At 41.0% G+C, this 18119-nt stretch overlaps 1 protein-coding gene across 1 annotated transcript in view; it reads right to left on the bottom strand.

The window, feature by feature from the left end:
* The window catches only part of LOC132776472 (sodium channel protein type 3 subunit alpha), a 90561-nt gene extending 77267 nt beyond the window's left edge, over positions 1-13294 (bottom strand). The window contains 3 exon segments of the mRNA XM_067471946.1: positions 11195-11285; positions 12792-12938; positions 13170-13294. The gene's annotated coding sequence lies outside the window, so the exon portion shown is untranslated.
* Positions 13295-18119: the final 4825 nt, after the last annotated feature.

The following is an 18119-nucleotide window of genomic DNA, read 5'->3' as shown; positions in this document are numbered from 1 at the left end:
AGTCACCAAGGCTCCACTAACTGGCCTTCCCCATTGGTGAGATTGAGCAAACCTCTTGTCAAATATCTGTAGGATGGTATCAACCAAACCATCTTCTGAAATTTGTGAGCAAATCATTACCAAAACAGACCTGGAATTTAACAGTGGTGAGGAGAAGGACAAGGAGGGAAAGTGGGCATGGCAGTGCTGTGACATAGAGAAACCTCACATACAAAGGGAAGAAGTACCCAAGAACCCATCCTGGAAAGAAAGAAACTTCTCATTGATTAGAGAGGAAGAGAATAAAATGAGGAAACATTCTATTGAGGGGTTGGTGCCTTTTTTTGGTGCCACAAATCACGAAGTTTTCATTTTCAGGGAATAGTAAAGCAGGCTCATCCAGCCACCTGCAGAGGAAAGCAAGTGGCTAGTCAAGCATGCTTTGGTTTTCTCTGAGGCAGGAAGCTGACTCATGGAACCATGCTGAGAGTAAAGGCAAAACTGGAGAAATCCATAGCTATCTAGTGTGTGAAACATTTTTAGTTTTTAAAATTCTAAAAATGTTTATTAAAAATACTATTTTAAGAGACAGGAGGGAAAGTGGCTCTCCAAGGTCTTGCACAACATCCGACACAACCAGCCGCACATTTGAAAATTTCCTAATATAACAATATTAGGCTCCCAATGCACTCCATAAAGATGGATTAAAAACATGTTATATCAGTGGTTCTCAACCTGTGGGTCCTTGGGTGTTTTGGCCTACAACTCCCCAAAATCCCAGCCAGTTTACCAGCTGTTAGGATTTCTGGGAGTTGAAGGCCAAAACATCTGGGGACCCAGAGGTTGAGAACTACTGTGTTTTATGTTTCAAATAACTCATATAGTAGACATTCCTGACAACAATTCATTGGATGTAGAGATCCTTTATCTTTACATCCAAGGAAAGACTTAGATAAATGCTATTTAAATCATACAACTGCATTACTTGTTCAATTTAGATAAGAATAATGGTCTGTTGCCAGTGGCACTAGATAGTTCCTACCACAATTAATTTAGTCAGTGTGAGATTTATTTCTGGTTCTTCTTCTTTCTTCCCTTAACCTTATCTTTATTGTTCTCTTTCCTATTCCTGAATAAGAATAATATAAAACCGAGGGTGCATATCAGTACATTTCCCCCCCTGGTAAACGAGTTTTAAGTCATGAAGCTACTAAGACATTGATGCCTCATTTTCTGGCAAGACCAACTTGAAATGTGAAGGATGAAATAGGCAGCAGTGTGGCTCCTTCCTAAAGAGTGAAAGAAATAGGAAGGAAAAGTAGCTACAGTCCAAATTTTGGCATCTTAAATGTCAAATATGGCACTCTAACAAGAACGTGTTAAAGGAATTATAGAGAAGGTGGTCATGAATGAATAGTAGGCCACCTTCTTACTTGAAGTATAACAAGTAAGAAGGTCCCTTAGACGTCTGAGCTAAGAGAACTTCTTTCTTGGAGATTAACCCTGGACCTATCTATTTCTTCCAGGTACTCAAGTGAAGTACACACCATGGTAGTATGATTTAATAAAACAGTGTTAAGCCAGTAGCCAACACAAAGCTAAAATTAAGACAATGTAAAATGTGGTTGTTGCTGTTTTAAGCCATCAAGACATTTCTGACAACTCCTAGGATCCATCTACATTGACCATTTAATGCAATTTGGAGCTAGCTTCAAACTGCAGTAGCCAGACAACAAACTCCCAAAAAACACACAAAAGAAATTGGATCCTGGCCTCCCTTGAGCCAAAGCAAAGAACTGCTGGTTCTCCCCATTAAGCTCATTATTGGTGATGAGCTCAAGAAAGTAGACCCAACAACAAGCTTCATGGAAAGAAGGGAGGACCCAAGGTTGTGAACTGGGTGGGGGGAGAGCCCAAGGAACTAACACTAGTACACCTAGGCTCAAAGGACAAAGCAGATAGCCTCGAGGTTGCTTCACAGAGCGAGGCTGGGCTTTCACTTCCCCCCTTCTCTTGCCTCTGCCTCATCCCTGGGTAGAAGCATCACAAGAGGAGAAGAAGGGGAAGGAGGAGAGGAAGGCTGCATTCTCCTTGGAGTAGGACCTTCTAAACACTCCAAAATGATGATGTTTTGGGGCTATGCAGGTCCACACTTGGTTGGCAGCAGGTAAAAGGGAGCCATGCATGTAGGTGGACTATGGAAGTGGGGTGTCCTATGGGTCTTGAAGGTGGCTTGGGGCACCAGAAAGACCAGAGGTTGAGTGGTTGGTGGCTGCTGGCTTGCTGGCCTGGGAAACAGGGAAGTGGGGCATGCTCTCTAGCAGTCAATAGGTACATTATATTTGCAAGCTATTGATGGTGCCTTATACTTGATTATATCTGATAACTTCCTTCCACAATTCCTGGCTACTTTTTTTCTTTTATTTCCTAAAAAAAGCCCCATAGGAAGGCATGGTGAGAAGAAGTACCATTAAGCTTACACAATATCAGCATTGGCTTGCCAATAAATTTAAAATATATAGTACAAAAGTTCAAGCGTTTAAATCAGGATCCAATTGTGTGCCAAGGAGACTCAAGGTCGAGCCCATGGTTTGCTGTGAAATCTGAGAGGTGATTTTAAGTGAGTCACTACTTCTCCACATAAAATAATCTCACATGGTTGTGGGAATAAGATACTTAAAGTGGAGTAAAGAACAATTTACATAGCTTTGAATTCCTGGAAAGAAAGCAATAACAAATAGAACAAGTGCATGTACAACCTCTTCCCAAAGGAACCACAAGGGCATAACACTTAATTTTATCCTCGCTGGAATCCTTGACTATAAATGTGAGATACAAATGTGCTTAATATGGGAATTTATGAAGAATTCAGTCTGACATTTTAATAGAGTTTCGGTACTAACTGTTCCATTTCTTTGCTCTTCTGGTTAACTGGGTAGCCGCCTGCAAGGAAATGCAACTTTCTTCACTACGGCTTTCTCCTTGAAAGAATAGCCGCCTGAATAAGAGATAAATCCCATGGTGGAAGAATTGTTTGTTGTTCACTTTGTTAGTAAGCCACGGGAATACTTCCTAGAATAAATGTTAGTTCTATCTCACATAATCCTCTCAATGTACAACAGCTGCCAGACCATCATGCATATGCAATCCAAGGAAATGTACATGTTTTGTGAAAAATAGTTCCTTTTTATCATTCTTGTTCGCTTCATACCTAATAAATAAAATTGTAGAGATCCACCACACTATCAGGAGCCTTTGAAAGAGCTAATTGCCTTCAAATCAGAACAACAACAATAGAAATAAGTTTGGGTTTTGGCTTTCATTTCTTTAGTTTACTGCTTTTTGCTGTCTACTTTTCTTATGTCTTACTTAGCAAGAGATAGTGTCTTTGGATGTAGTCCTTTTATCTAATATACTGTCATATAGTGGAGCCATTGCAAGGCACTGACAAGAAGCATTTCTTCTAATGAGCTTTATTTTGCCAAAGAAAATAGAATGCCATGCTAGTCTTGCCCACTACTTTGCAGGTTTGCCTTTTATTGATCTGATTAAAATATTTAAAACAGTCTCTCTAGGAATCTCTAGGTCCTCCAGTGTGATTTGATGGGCAACATCTGACAGTAGATAACTATCAAGGAGCACAGGTATTCTGTCAGGTTAAAAAAATAACATTTTTTGAATTCACAGGTTTTCTATATTCATGTGGATCCTGTGTCACTAACCCCAGCAAATATGGAAGACTGACTTTTCATGGCTAAGTTAACTGAAATCAATACTTTCATTTGATATTTAGGTAGATCAAAAACATGCCAATTCCTGCTTTCTGATTGTCAATATTGCATGTCATGGATTCCAACTATTCCTTACTGCTGTTTCGAAAACGTGGCGAAACTAATCAGACATGGAGACAAATTGAGATGAAAGATCTCCTCTGTTCTGATATCTAACCTGGCAACGTTATAACAGTGATCTTCTAATGCAGTTTCTCCCAGGTTGGTGTTTTCTACGGCCCGTCCAGACGGGACCTTTACTGTGGGAACTCCTGCAATAAAGGAGAGGCTGTCCAGATAACATTCTGGACAGTCCCAAATTAATTCACTACAAACCAGGAAAACCCTGGTTTGTAGCTAATTAATTTGATAGTGGATTTATTCTGCACCTTCTTGGAAGACACGGGATAAATCCACTATTTCCGGGTCTGGACTATAGACAGTATTCCCACAGTTTAGCAAGCTAAATAAGCCGGTAAACTGTGGGAATACCCACCACCCTTCCCCTTAGCCCCCAGATCCCTTAGAAAACTAACAAAAACTTACGTGCCCTCCATTAGAAGCCTCAGCCAGCTCTCTTGCCGCATAGAAATGGTGCACCAGGAGAATGGGGGGGGGGGGGAGAGGGAGGAAAATGCCCCCCCCCCCGGTCTCCTAGCGTATCATTTCTACGCACTGGGAGAGCCGGCCGAGGCTTCTAATGGAGGGCACGTAAGTTTTTATTAGTTTTCTAAGGGGCCTGGTGGCTTGGGGGAGGGGGTAGGGCCTCCACATGTTCTCTCGGGATTAGTCCGAGAGAACATGTGGACACCCACCCCAGAAAGCGCACGCTTTCTGGGTTGGGTGTGGACAGCCCTCCAGAAACATCTGTGTTATTTTAACGTGGATGCTTCTGGGATAAAGGCCTGTCTGAATCTGATCCCAGATCACTGCTTCTTAAACTGTTGGTCCCAACCCCAAATAGGATCCCCTTACCTCAATATTGGGGTGACAAGAAATTTGGCAACAGTAAAAGGTTAATGAATGGCACCCATTTACACAAAGCTATTAGTAACAACATTTAAAGTGGACTCTGCAACCAGTAGTTCAGCTCTACTTCACAAAAAGGGAAATCAGCCTGTTTGGCAAGCCCTTCAAATGCTGGTTTATTATCAGTAAATGTTCAATTTTATACCTATTTTATATAACTAATATTTGGGGTCATGCTAACATTTCTTGGACCTGAAGGGAGTGGAAAAGTTTTTAAAGTTCTGGTTGAGATTATTTGAATTTCAGCTCCCATGATCAGTCATCACTGGTGATGTAAACTGAGGCTGAAGTGAGTTACATGACGGCACTTTTGTCCTCTCTCTTCACTCCTGAAAACTGGTGCTAGAGGGTTTCCTAGCCAGCTGAAGCTGGTTTTCAGAATACATAAAAGACGGCAAGAGGAAGGGGGTTCTGCTGAGAAGACACAATCTGCTGCATTGAGGCCACAAACTTTTCACCTTGGAAACAGAACCTACTTCCCATATTTTACCTCTTTCCTGCCAAACTGTCCCATGTAATTTCAATAAAACTCACAAGGCCAGGCACGTATGTGCAAAAATGGCATGGTGCTTGCATAAATTTAAGTATCCTCTATGAGGGAGTAAGTTATATCAAATTTAACGAGAGTGAAGGTTGTGCAAAGCTTAGAGTATAGAATTGGTACGTAGTAGAATTGTCCCTGTGGGGTTTCAGCTGAGAGTTGGAAACCTGCAGTTCATCAGTTGAACAGTTTGCTTTTCTGAGGTGAGCGTTATGTAGGGTTCCTTAAGAAGCAAAACCATTGATTATAAGAAAATAATTACATCAGTTCTAACTCCCACAGTCTCCTCAGATGTTTAGCAATGTGAAATTCCTTTTTCCTATCTTAACTGAAAAGAAGGAGCAATAATTAGTACCACACTTCACAAGATTAAAATACGAGTTACTTCACTGAAATTTATAATAGTCATCTTCAAAGATGGGAGCATTCAAGAAAACTGGTGTTCAACCCAACTATACAAAAGTTTCTATCTAATTTTAGTCCAAGGAAGAGGACTAGCTTTCTATATAAAATTAGACTTCAACTCCCATCATCTCTCACTGTCATGCATGCTATCTAGAGGTGATGGGAGTAATGTTCAACAACATCTGAAATTATTGTCGAAGGCTTTCATGGCCGGAATCACTGGATTGTTGTAGCTGTATGGCTGTATTTTTCGGGCTGTATGGCCATGTTCTAGAAGCATTCTGTCCAAATGTTTTGCCTGCATCTATGACAGGCATTCTCAGAGGTTGTGAGGTGAAACATCAGGACAGAATGCTTCTAGAACATGGGCATACAGCCCGAAAACCCTACAACAACCTAACATCTGAAAGCCCCAAAGTTCCTTATCTCATTCACATAAACAATCACTATTTGACATAAATAAGTTCCAGAAATCACTTTGAATCTTTATACCACCGATAACAACAAAACACTCACTTCCACGAGCAAGACGGAGTATTTAAAACACAAGGCAGAATCATACAAAAGTCCTACTTTAGAAATTACACTAAAAGCAGGAAAATAGACAGTAATTCAATGGGAGACTGGTAATCAACATAATGTGCTGTAGACTATATTTCAGAGGAAGGAACTGGCAAAAGCATTTCTGAGTATTCCTGCCTAAGAAAACCCTATGAAATTCAAGGGTTGCCATAAGTCCGCAGATAACCTGAAGGCATATGTAAGTCACATCGTCTTCACTAGAGGCCTGTTTCTCGATACTCAGATTATTTTCCTCAAACTGGAACACTGTGTACCTCTCTAAAGATCTCGGAGACAAGAGGTAGATAAATAAGAGAAAGTAATTACTCCAGTGGCCAGCCTTCAAATGCTGAATTGACTGCATATCAATTTGGACAAATCTTGACCATAATTTACATTATAAGGTAGTAAATGTGGGACAAGCCACATGACAGATATCCCTGCTATGGACTGCAAATAGAAGAAGAAGGTGGCATTCTCACAAGGAGGAAGATGAATACAGGGGCAAACATATTTAAATAAACATTGAGGCAGACCAGAGCTGATTTAAATCATATACACATCTGAATTCACAAATGGCTATTTAAGCAAAATGAACCAAATAACTTGTATTATTTACATCCATTACTAACAGCTATTTGCAAACAGGAATTAACATGTTCAGCTACTTTTTCCTTCAAGAGGACAAACATAAATCTTTCAACTCTCTCTCTCTCTCTTATATATATATATATATATATATATATGCGCACTATTATGGTATTTCCATACTGCAGTGGAAGGATTCACCATAACTCTTTATACTGGGTGGAAAATGTATGGTGTCCTCCCAATGTTATTGAACTTCAAATTCTATCATCCTAAACAACACGCCCGATAGACACTGGGGGCTCCAATACAAAAACATCTGGAGAACCACAATTCTACTGTTTTTCACGCGGAAGCTTTGATTAATACTGATAAAAGCATGTTGAAAATTAATTACTTGCTAGCAACTAGGTCCCTTTATTAATGCTTTAGATGAAGGGTTAGAAGGCATGACCATCAAGTTTGCAGATGACACCAAATTGTGAGGGATAGCCAATACTCCAGAAGACAGGAGCAGAATTCAAAACAATCTTAACAGATTAGAGAGATGGCCAAAACTAACAAAAGGAAGTTCAACAGGGACAAATGCAAGATACTCCACTTAGGCAGAAAAATGAAATGCAAAGATACAGAATGGGGGATGCTTGGCTCAGAGCAGGATGTGTGAAAAAGATCTTGGAGTCCTTGAGGACAACAAGTTAAACATGAGCCAACAATGTCATGCGGCGGCAAAAAAAGCCAATGATATCTTGGCCTGCATAAATAGAAATATAGCATCTAGATCCAAGAAAGTCATGCTACCCCTCTATTCTGCCTTGGTCAGACCACACCTGGAATCACACTGTGTCCAATTCTGGGCACTGCAATTAAAGGGAGATGTCAACATCTGGAATGTGTCTAGAGGAAGGTGACTAAAATGATCAAGGGTATGGAGAACAAGCCCTATGAGGAACGGCTTAAAAAGCTGGGCATGTTTAGCTTGCAAAAGAGAAGGCTGAGAGGAGACATGATGAGGGCCATGTATAAAGATGTGAGGGGAAGTCATAAGGAGGCGGGAGCAAGCTAGTTTTTTTACCTTTATAGTGCATAGACCAAGTAGAGGTCTGAGCACTGGATTTGACTCTGGAGACTAGGGTTTAATACTCTACTCAGCCATCGAAAAGTCACGTTTAACCTAAGTAGGCAAATGGCAATTTCCCTGGGAAGAAATGTTACAAAAAACTCCATGAATGGTTTGCCATAAATCTGAGTTGATCTGAAGGCACACAATAAGAGCAAATACCGACCATTTAACTAGGATGTGCTGCTAATAATAGCAAAGTCAAAGCAAATCAGAAGGCAAATTCTACATGCTACTAGGATAGTCACTTGCCCTATTTGTTTCTAATGTCCAATGTCCAATGTGTTTCAGCCATGACCAGAATAGGCCTTTCTCAGTGGCTACAGTAAAAATGGCAAATATAATTCCATTTCATACATTGCCAGTGACAACACAAATTAGTTATATTCTTTGAAATAATGTAGATTCCATTATCCAATATTTTGTGTGTGTGTCAGGAGAGACTTGAGAAACTGCAAGCTATATGATGCAATCACCTTACATGTTCCTTCCGTTGACTGTCATATCTTCTTTACTAACTGAGTCCATGCATAAGGATCATTTGTGTAATGGTCTATTTCTTTTGGAGGGTGTATTATATAAATCTATTTCAACTAATGTTGTGCTGTCTTTGTTAATGTATTAAATAGGATGATAGCTTTATTTTAGTGTTGCAAACTAAAATAAAGCAAACACTGATAGTGGTCAAAACACGTCAGACCTTTAAAAACAAATAAAGCAAGTGGCCCTCTATAAGCACATAAAGCTTTGTCACCTGTTTTGACTTTTCATATGTGCTTATCAACTTGATAATAACAGCAGCATGAACTGACGAGAACACCATAGCACAGTTTCAATTTGGGTTTCCACATGCAAATTTGATTTTCAAGCTTATACACAATCCAATTAGAGTCACTACCTTTTATAGTTATGACATACAGAAATTCAACAGGCGGAGACATTCTAGTGTGGAGTGAAAGGGAAACCTTCCCTTTCTGAATTTCTGTTGCTCCAATAATGAAAAATACATGCAAACTTTGTAATAACTACAAAACGAATACTACTTTTAAAACAACATAAAACATATTAAAAGTGGCAACATCCCACTCCCTCATAATTCTAATTGTCATAGCAACTTAAGCACAGCGGAAATGGAAGCAACCAGGTTATGCACTACAGGTTTCTCTTGTTTCAAAAATCTGAGTGTATGTGTGCCTTCAAGTCATGAATTTCCTAGGGCCTTCTAAGGCAAGAAGTTTTCAGAATTTTCGAATATAACATACAGCAGCCGGTGTTCACCAGTGGTACCTCATCCAAGTATTAACCAGGCCTGACTCTGCTTAGTTTCCAAGATCCAACAAGATCCAACAAGATCTGATACTCTCAGAGTACTAGAGCCTAGGTTGCTGATACCTTTTCCCCCTAAGTTCTGATCCATTAAGAAATGAAAAGAGAGCCTCTCTCACATTTGGTGGGAATATGGCCCTCTTCTTTTCAGAACCTAGAAAAGCAATTCACAACACTATACTCTGAACATGTTCCCAGTTTGGAGGCAAAACTCAACAATGTGAGTTGATGTGAAGGGGAAAGCTGCCACTGTGCCCTGCTCCAATGGTCCACTCTGAGAGCAGGAACAAATGAGGAACGGCTTCACTATATGGATAGATTCAATAACTGCAGTTCTGCCTCTAACTGACAGGTAGAGTGGGTGAGCCCTCAGTGGTGCAATGGGACAAACCCTTGTGCTGGCAGAACTGCTGACTGAAAGGTTGGTGGTTCGAATCCAAGAAGCAGGGTGAGCTCCTGTCTGTCAGGTCCGGCTTCCCTTGCGGGAACATGACAGAGGCCTCCCACAGGATGCTAAAACATCCGGGTGTCACCTGGACAATGTCCTTGCAGACAGCCAATTCTCTCACACCAGAAGCTCCTGACATGAAAAAAACAATGCTAGAGTGGGACTGGGCAGAGTGTAAGCCCAGACATCCAGTAAAAGAAGCTGCACTCCTACAGTTACATGTGAGTACAATTGACATCAGTGTGAGACTCAATGGAGTATTTGCTATGACCATGAACCTCATTACACTAGAGAATGAATCCACTTTAAATCTGATTGCTGCTTCCTGTAGAATTCTGGGATTTGTAGTTTAGGCAGGAGCCTTTCACAGCCTCACTAAACTACAAATGCCAGAATTCTGCAGGAGGCAGAAACAGGATTTAAAGTGGATTCATTCTTTAGTGTGTTGAAGTAGCATTTTATCATAGCAGATTCTCACATACCTGAGAGTTAGTATATTCATATGTTGGTTTGCAAATGGAAAAAGTCTATATCTCTCAAAAAACGGGCAGAAGGGACAAAAGCTGACTTACACATGCACATATATCCAAGGAACTTCAAAACAAGAAGATCCTTGATGTGGGAAATCTCACCATCTATTTTGAGGACCCACCCGGCAGTTCCCACTATGCAAAACAGTGGAGATCCTGATGTTTCCTATAATCTCAGGCTGCCTGGAATGACCTCATGCATCCAAAATACCCTTCTATTCTGGTCAAATGACACTGCCATGAGGCTGGACTGAAATGATGCTCTGTTTTATCGCCAGTTTATTGTTAGCTCCCTTGAGAAGTTGAATGAATTGAAAAGTAAGATGAGTTCTTAAGTCAATAAATAAATAAACAGTGCCTTATCTTATGCACAATTATTAAACTCAGTATTGACCGGATGCCTCTTAAAATAGATATTTTAGCTTGATGTCAAGCCTTTAAATCTACAACACGTTTAACTGTTCGCTCCCTACCCCGGATTACTGATTACTGATGAAGATGGATGACCAATTCTATGGGACACATTGCCAGCTATTATAGATTCTTGGCCTTTATCCCATTCAGCTTCTTTGCCTTGAAACCATGCAGTTCTCACTCTTGTTGGAATAAACACTTCCCAGACAGTCTTTGAATAAAGACTTCTAGACTCATCAGTAATAAAATATGCTAGTGTCATGCCCTGAACTGATCATCTGGATAAACCCAAAGTACTCTAATTATCCTAGGAGCAATAATCTTCACCCTGGATAAGAATCTGACAGAGAGCAGACATAGTGAATTAGCAATGTATTCCCATCAGTGATCCATGTTGCTTATGACATATTATCTCACTCTTGCCCCTTGGCTAAAAACAAAACAATAAAACAAGATATTTTGCAAATCACAAACAACTCATACCTACGTAATCAATGCAGGCATATGGGGCGCAATCTCTAGGCCTCTACTCCATAGTTGTGTGGCGCCTAAGTCAATTGCAGATATTATCTGTCTGAAAGCAAGCAGATGGATAAAGTGCAAGCATAACCTTAGGTACAGTAAGGAAAGGAGTAAGCACCACAAAGCAGCATCGGCTTCGTAACACACAAACCAGCTAGAAGGCAGATTGACTGAGAGAAAATTAACATTCCTCCGGCAAAGATTTCTCATGCTCCATGAGACATTGAGATCCATGTCAAGCAAAATATGCTGAAGTGTCAGCACAAACAGAAGCAGAAATCTATGGATCCTTTAATTTAAAAAGTAAAAGAAAATAAAAAATAAATTGGTGCCAAATAAAGCAAGCAGGAATCTATAATTGGATATGTACAAAAATTGGGAACAATCTGTAAACTAGATCTACACACCCTACCCAAAATATCAGGGGGGAAATTAAACTAATTTATCCTCATGGTGATGTTATCCAAACATTTTGTCCAGTACCTACAATCTAGGCGATCACTCCCAAAAAGCTCCTGTTGCACACCCAGGATAGCACCCTATTTTGACAGCAATGCATAACATACAATTTATTCCAAACCTAATAGGAAGTAAGCCTACTGGAGGGGAAAATATAAAATAAAGCGAGGCACTGTAACTAGCAAGACCACAAATTTCAGTAGCCCCAGGCAAAATAGGCTGGTTATGATTAGCTACCTGTCTCAGTCCAAAGAGAGGTTTGTTATCTAGCCACAACAAATGATGATTAGCATTGCCTAAGGATGCACATCAATAAAGCCTCACACAATTGGCACATTGAAAATACATATGATGGTCTGCTTTCCTAACAGGCCTTGTGTCTGAAGGGAGGGGCTGGGTGTTCACATTATAGATTGAAATGGGGCCTTCCTTCAACATCACTCATCTGGATAATATGTTCCTCCCCTTGTGAGACATGTGCCATGGTAGAAAAAAGAAGGAAATTACATACATGATTATAACATTATAGATACACAAGAAACCAAAATTGCTCTTTTAAAAGAGTAATTTTCAGTACAGTTTAAAAGGGTATAGATGAGCTATAATAGCATGAGTATTCTCGTTGTGGTACCTGAATTGTGAGAGGTTCACAACCATATCTGATTTTTTTTAATGCTAAGGCACCAATGATACATATTATTCTCTCTCTCTCTTTCAAGATCAACATGACCTCCACTGGAAAACTAAAGTGCATCCTGTGCTGATGGTTTGAAAAAACTGTATATCACATTCGACAAATTGATTTCACAGAGAGGAGGAGGAAAGAGAAAGAAATAATTTGCAATATTTCTAGTCCTGGACCAGATTTTAGAACACAAGACTATACATGTCTACTCCAGATATAAGCATCCTGAAATTCAATTGGGTTTACTCACAGGTAGGCAAGCACAGCAGATCAGGTGGAAAGAAGAGGATGAGGAAAAGGAAGAGAAGGAAGGGGAGGTGAAGGAGGAAAGAGGAAATATGAGAAAGAGGAAGGAGAAAAGGAGGAGTGAAGGGAACACCACAAAACCTCCCACCTGCCCAGCAGTATCCTTACCACTGGTCTGTCTCAAAGTGATCTTCCGTTCTCCCAATTTTCTCTATCACACACACCGCAAGCTGAGCATCAGGGCCCCTTCTTTTTCAGAGATTTCTGGTTGCTAAGATCCCGTTGCCTGCCTGAGGAAATGGCTTGCCAGCTTACCTGATGAAATGGGAGGGACAAATCACAGCACAGCATCCAGCAAGATCATGGAAAAGGGGGGGGGGGGGGAATAATACACACATATACATAGATACAACCAAACCAAACACTGTCTTCCTATGGGGAGGAGGATCCAGGTTTCTGGCCACAATGCCTTCTAGCTATCTCTCCATTTCAATTTCTGCATTCACAGCTAGAAAAGGAGGCGAGGAGGGGGGAAAATACCCTCACAGAGAGCTTTCCAGAATCCTCCTTGCTCCTGCCTCCGCTTCCTGTTCTCTGCCTCACTCTATGGTACCCAACATATAGCAGAAAAGAGCTCTTTAGGAGGGGAGAGGGGGGGGGGAGGAGGGAGAGAAAGGAGGATGGGGAGATGGAGGCAGGCAGGGAGGGAGGAGGAGAGGGAGGCAGCACCTAACCTGGCACTGCCACCTCCTGGTGATGGGAGTCAATACAGGCAAAGGACCAGTTTTTTCAGCTGAGACTTGAATCAACAGCTTCCTAGCTGTGTTCCTCCAGGCAAACAGGCAAACACACAGGCACACAGAGAGAAAGAGAGAGAGATTGGGAGATAAACATAACACCAATGGATTTGCAAAGGCAGGATACTGCCCCACACCTGCTTTGCATGTAATCTATGTCTGTATGATTTGTCCCCTCTCCAATCTTTTTTACCTCCTTGCCAAGGTCATGGTCCCAATTTTAGGAACACACAGGAAAGGACACAATGTTTCAGAACTGCCTCCAACAGGCCTGCGATTGTGTATTTGGAGCCTGTCTCTCTATCACACATAATTGTTGTAGTTGTGTTCCTTCAAATCATTTTCAGCCCTATCAAATCCATCATGGAATTTCCTGTGGCTGAGAGTATGACTCGCCCAAGGTCACCCAGTGGTGCAATGGGTTAAACCAGTGGTTTTCAACCTTTTTAATGCTTAATACAGTTCTTCATGTTAATACAGTTAACCCCTTAATATAATTCCTCATCTTGTTGTGACCTCTTACCATAAAATTATTTTAGTTGCTACTTCATAACTGTAATGCTGTTACTGTTATGAAGCATAATGTAAATATCTGATATGATGGATGTATTTACATTCACTGGACTAAATTTGACACAAATACCCGATACGCCCAAATCTGAATACTAGTGGGTTGGGGTGGATTGATTTTGTCATTTGGGAGTTGTGGTTGCTGGGATTTATAGTTAACCTACAATTAAAGAGAATTCCACCAATGATGGAATTGAACCAAACTTGGTGCACAGAACTCCCATGACCAACAGATAATACTGGAAGGGTTTGGTGGGAATTGACCTTGAGTTTTGGAGTTGTAGTTCACCTACATCCAGAGAGCACTGTGGACTCAAACAATGATGTATCTGGATCAAACTTGACATGAATACACAATATGCCCAAATGTGGACACTGGTGGAGTTTGGGGAAATAGACCTTGACATTTGGGAGTTGTAGTTGCTGGGATTTATAGTTCACTTACAGCATTCTGAGCCCCACCGACAATAGAATTGGGCCAAACTTCCCACACAGGTGTTGTGGTTGCTGGGATTTATAATTAACTTACAATCAAAGAGAATTCTGAACTCCACCAATGATGGAATTGAACCAAACTTGGCACCACAGAACTCCCATGAACAACAGAAAATACTGTGTTTTCTGATGGTCTTTGGAGACCCTTTTGATACCCCCTCACAACCCCCTCAGGGGTCCCGACCCCCAAGTTGAGAAACGCTGGGTTAAACCCTTGTTCTGGCCAAGAGGTGAGAGGTTCAAATCCGGGAGAGCAAGTTGAGCTCCCTCTGTCAGCTCCAACTCCTGATGCGAAGACATGAGAGAAGCCTCCCACAAGGATGGTAAAACATCAAACATGCATGTTAGATATGTCTGTATGATTTTTCCCCTCTCCATTCCTTTCTACCTCCTTGCCAAGGTCATGGTCCCAATTTTAGAAACACCCAATAAGTTGGTAAACAGGAAAGCAGGACACAATGTTTCAGAACTGCCTCCAACCAGTCTCTGGATTCATAATCCAGTGCTTAAACCATGATATCAACAAAAGATTCTCCCAGGCAGTAACAAGCCACACGTAAAAAATGTCAAGCCATCAAATGCTAATCAAGGTGGCCAACTGAAACATTTACACCTAGCTCCAACAGACAAGAGTTTTTTTTTCCTGAAGATGCTTGCCACAGATGCAGGTGAAACGTTAGGAGATATTGCTTCTAGAACATGGCCATACAACCTGAAAAACCTACAACAACCCAGTGATTCCAGCCATGAAAGCCTTCAACAATACACCCACATACTTTTTCCTTCCACAAATTGATTTCTGAAGTGGCTCACATGATAAAAAATAATTAAAATGTGCTAAACAAGTTCGATATAAAATGCAGTGAAAATCAAATAATCAGCAACCAGTCACGGAGGCAGTGGTGCGAAGATAAAACCGAAATAGCAAGATCTACGAAAAGTAATTAGTTAAAAGCCCTTCTGGGGCAGCCATGTGTTGGCCAATTGCCTGAAGTAATAAAACGTCAGGGCCTGGCAAATCTCCTCAGGGAGGGCATTTGGCACCATCCATGCACTGTAAAGTAATGAGAGGATGAACTTGTCCCACCAGCAACCGAATAAATGAGAGGCTCAGCTGTTTCTATGGCTGTGTCTACACGCTGGAACTTCCTCCTTACTCTGTGAAAATGGCCCTTTTGCAGCAGACTTTTCCTTGAAAATCTCCCTGGTGATTTCCCCTATGGGCCCTTTATCAGCAGCAGTGTCATTCTGCCTGGAGTTTCTGCTCTGATTTCTTTAAAAGCCACATTTCCTGGTGTATTATGGGATGGATCCAGAGTTCCCATAAGGTCAGTTCATATGGGCAGTATTCCTTAGAGAAATAGAATCACAGAGTTGGAGAAGGCCACAAGGGCCATCTAGTCCAACCCCATTCTGCCATGCAGGAACACAATTTCAAAACACTCCTGACAGATGGCCACCCAGTCTCTGCTTAAGAACCTCTGTGGCAAAGGGCTTATTCCAAATCTTATCAAGGGGGTTGGGGGGAAGTAATGTGAGAAGAGCTGAGATAGCAGATACAGAGGTGAGGCATTTGTCCTAGTCTGTACTAGAAACTTCTGGTAAAAAAAGGAAATCCACACCCTGCAGTGAAATTTAAAAGTTAATGATAATACAGTGTTCCCTCACTTATCATGGGTGTTATGTTCCAGGAGGACCCGTAATAAGAGGATGCACTTGTCCCACCAGCAACCGAATTCCACGTGAAATTCCACGAAGTAGGGATGCCCCCTCCTTGGCTCTTATTCTTCCCTCGAGGAGTGGCTCTTCTTCCCTCCTCATCCTCTTTACCTTCCTCCTCCACGTTGCCTTCCTTCCTGCTAACCGGTCTAGCCCGGGTGCCGTGACTGCTGCTGTTCCAGAAGTGGCAGAAGAGGCACCTCTTTGACATCTGGGCCTCTTGCCACCGCTTGGGCCCGCAATGAGGGTAAGGAAAGGAGAGCCATCCCCAGAGGAAAGAAAAAGAGCAGGGGAGGGGCCCAGGCGACGACGAGGTGCCTCTCTCTCTTATTTTATTTATTTATTTATTTATTTATTATTTGCAGTATTTATATTCCGCCCTTCTCACTCCGCAGGGGACTCAGGGCAGATTACAATGTACATATACATGGCAAACATTCAATGCCATAGACACAAAACATATATAGACAGACACACATAGGCTCTTTAACTTTCCAGCTTTCATGAGGGTATTCTGGCCACCAGGGGAGCTGTCGCTTCACCATCCATTTGACACACTGATGGAGTACTTCCTCATTCTTTGCTTGTTTGCTTGCTGGAGATTTTTATGGCTTCGTAAATTAGTTAAATTAGCCTCCGCACATAAGCGGTACCTAAATTTCCAACTTGACAGATGCAACTGTCTTTTGAGCTGCAAAGGTCAACAGCAAGCTACACAGAATGGTTTGAAACTCACTCTGACCTGGGCTGGCTTCGAAATCACGACCTTTCAGTCAGTAGTGATCTTAATACAGCTGACTCTCAGCCAGCTGCACCACAAGTGCAAGTTTCTCTCTCTCTCACACACACACATACACATTATACTGGAACTTCACAAAGAAATTATGGGACAAAAAGAAAATCATAAGGACATCGTGGCAATAATTGACAAATTCCAACTATAACTCCAGCCAAATTCCAGCACTTTCACCATTTTGGAGAAATCCTTGAGTTCATCAAGCCCATGAACAATTTTGAGCAATGGGAACCTCAGTCTTATTCATACAACTTTGCAAAAGGTCTCCTTACAAAGCACATAACAGAAGAGTCATGAGAGGTAATCCTTTTAAATATGACATGAAGCAGAACCTGTTGCATATTCTAAAATAGGCTTATCACTAGATGTAAATTAATCCAGGGTTTAGTAAATTGTGTGTGTCTGTGTGTATGTGTTGTCAGAGAGAGAGAGAGTTTAACAAATGGAAATAAAAAGTATAATCAGAACAAAATGTTTTGGCTTATGCCTTCTTATGTTGCTAATGATGAAACTTAATTACAACCAAGGCTGCAGTTTATAAAAACCATTTCTTTAGGAACTGAAGGAGTTCAAACTGAAATATTTTGTTCATTTGAGAAATATGTGCATGAAGAGATAGATAGATAGATACTATATAGATAGATAGTTTACCTCTTCTCTCAGGTATGTCCTGAATATCCTAGAAATATACATTTAATATCTGTCTCTTAACCGTCTGTCTGTCTGTTTGCCTGCCTGCCCGCCTGCCTATTTGTTTGTTTATTTATTTATTTCAGACATTTCTATCCTATCCTTCTCCCCTCCGAAGAGGGATTCAGAACGGCTTACAGCAGGCAGTCATTAGATGCCAAAAAAAAAAAAAAACCCATTAAAACACACAGTTACAATTAACACAATTTATTTATTTATTTATTTACTGCTCTTATATACCGCAATTCTCAGCCCAAGGGCGACAATAGTAACTGTGTTAATTAAAAACAGCATTATAAGCATTCAGTTACGTACCTACCTATCTATGCATCTATTTATTCAATGAGAAAAATGTTTTAGTTTGATCTAAACAGATAGAAAAGATAAATGGACAATAAAACCATGGATCATAAAATCATGGAGTAATCC

The sequence above is a fragment of the Anolis sagrei genome, chromosome 1 (genome assembly GCF_037176765.1).
Source record: "Anolis sagrei isolate rAnoSag1 chromosome 1, rAnoSag1.mat, whole genome shotgun sequence".
In the NCBI taxonomy this organism is placed as follows: domain Eukaryota; kingdom Metazoa; phylum Chordata; class Lepidosauria; order Squamata; family Dactyloidae; genus Anolis; species Anolis sagrei.
This window is presented reverse-complemented; position numbering and strand designations above follow the sequence as displayed.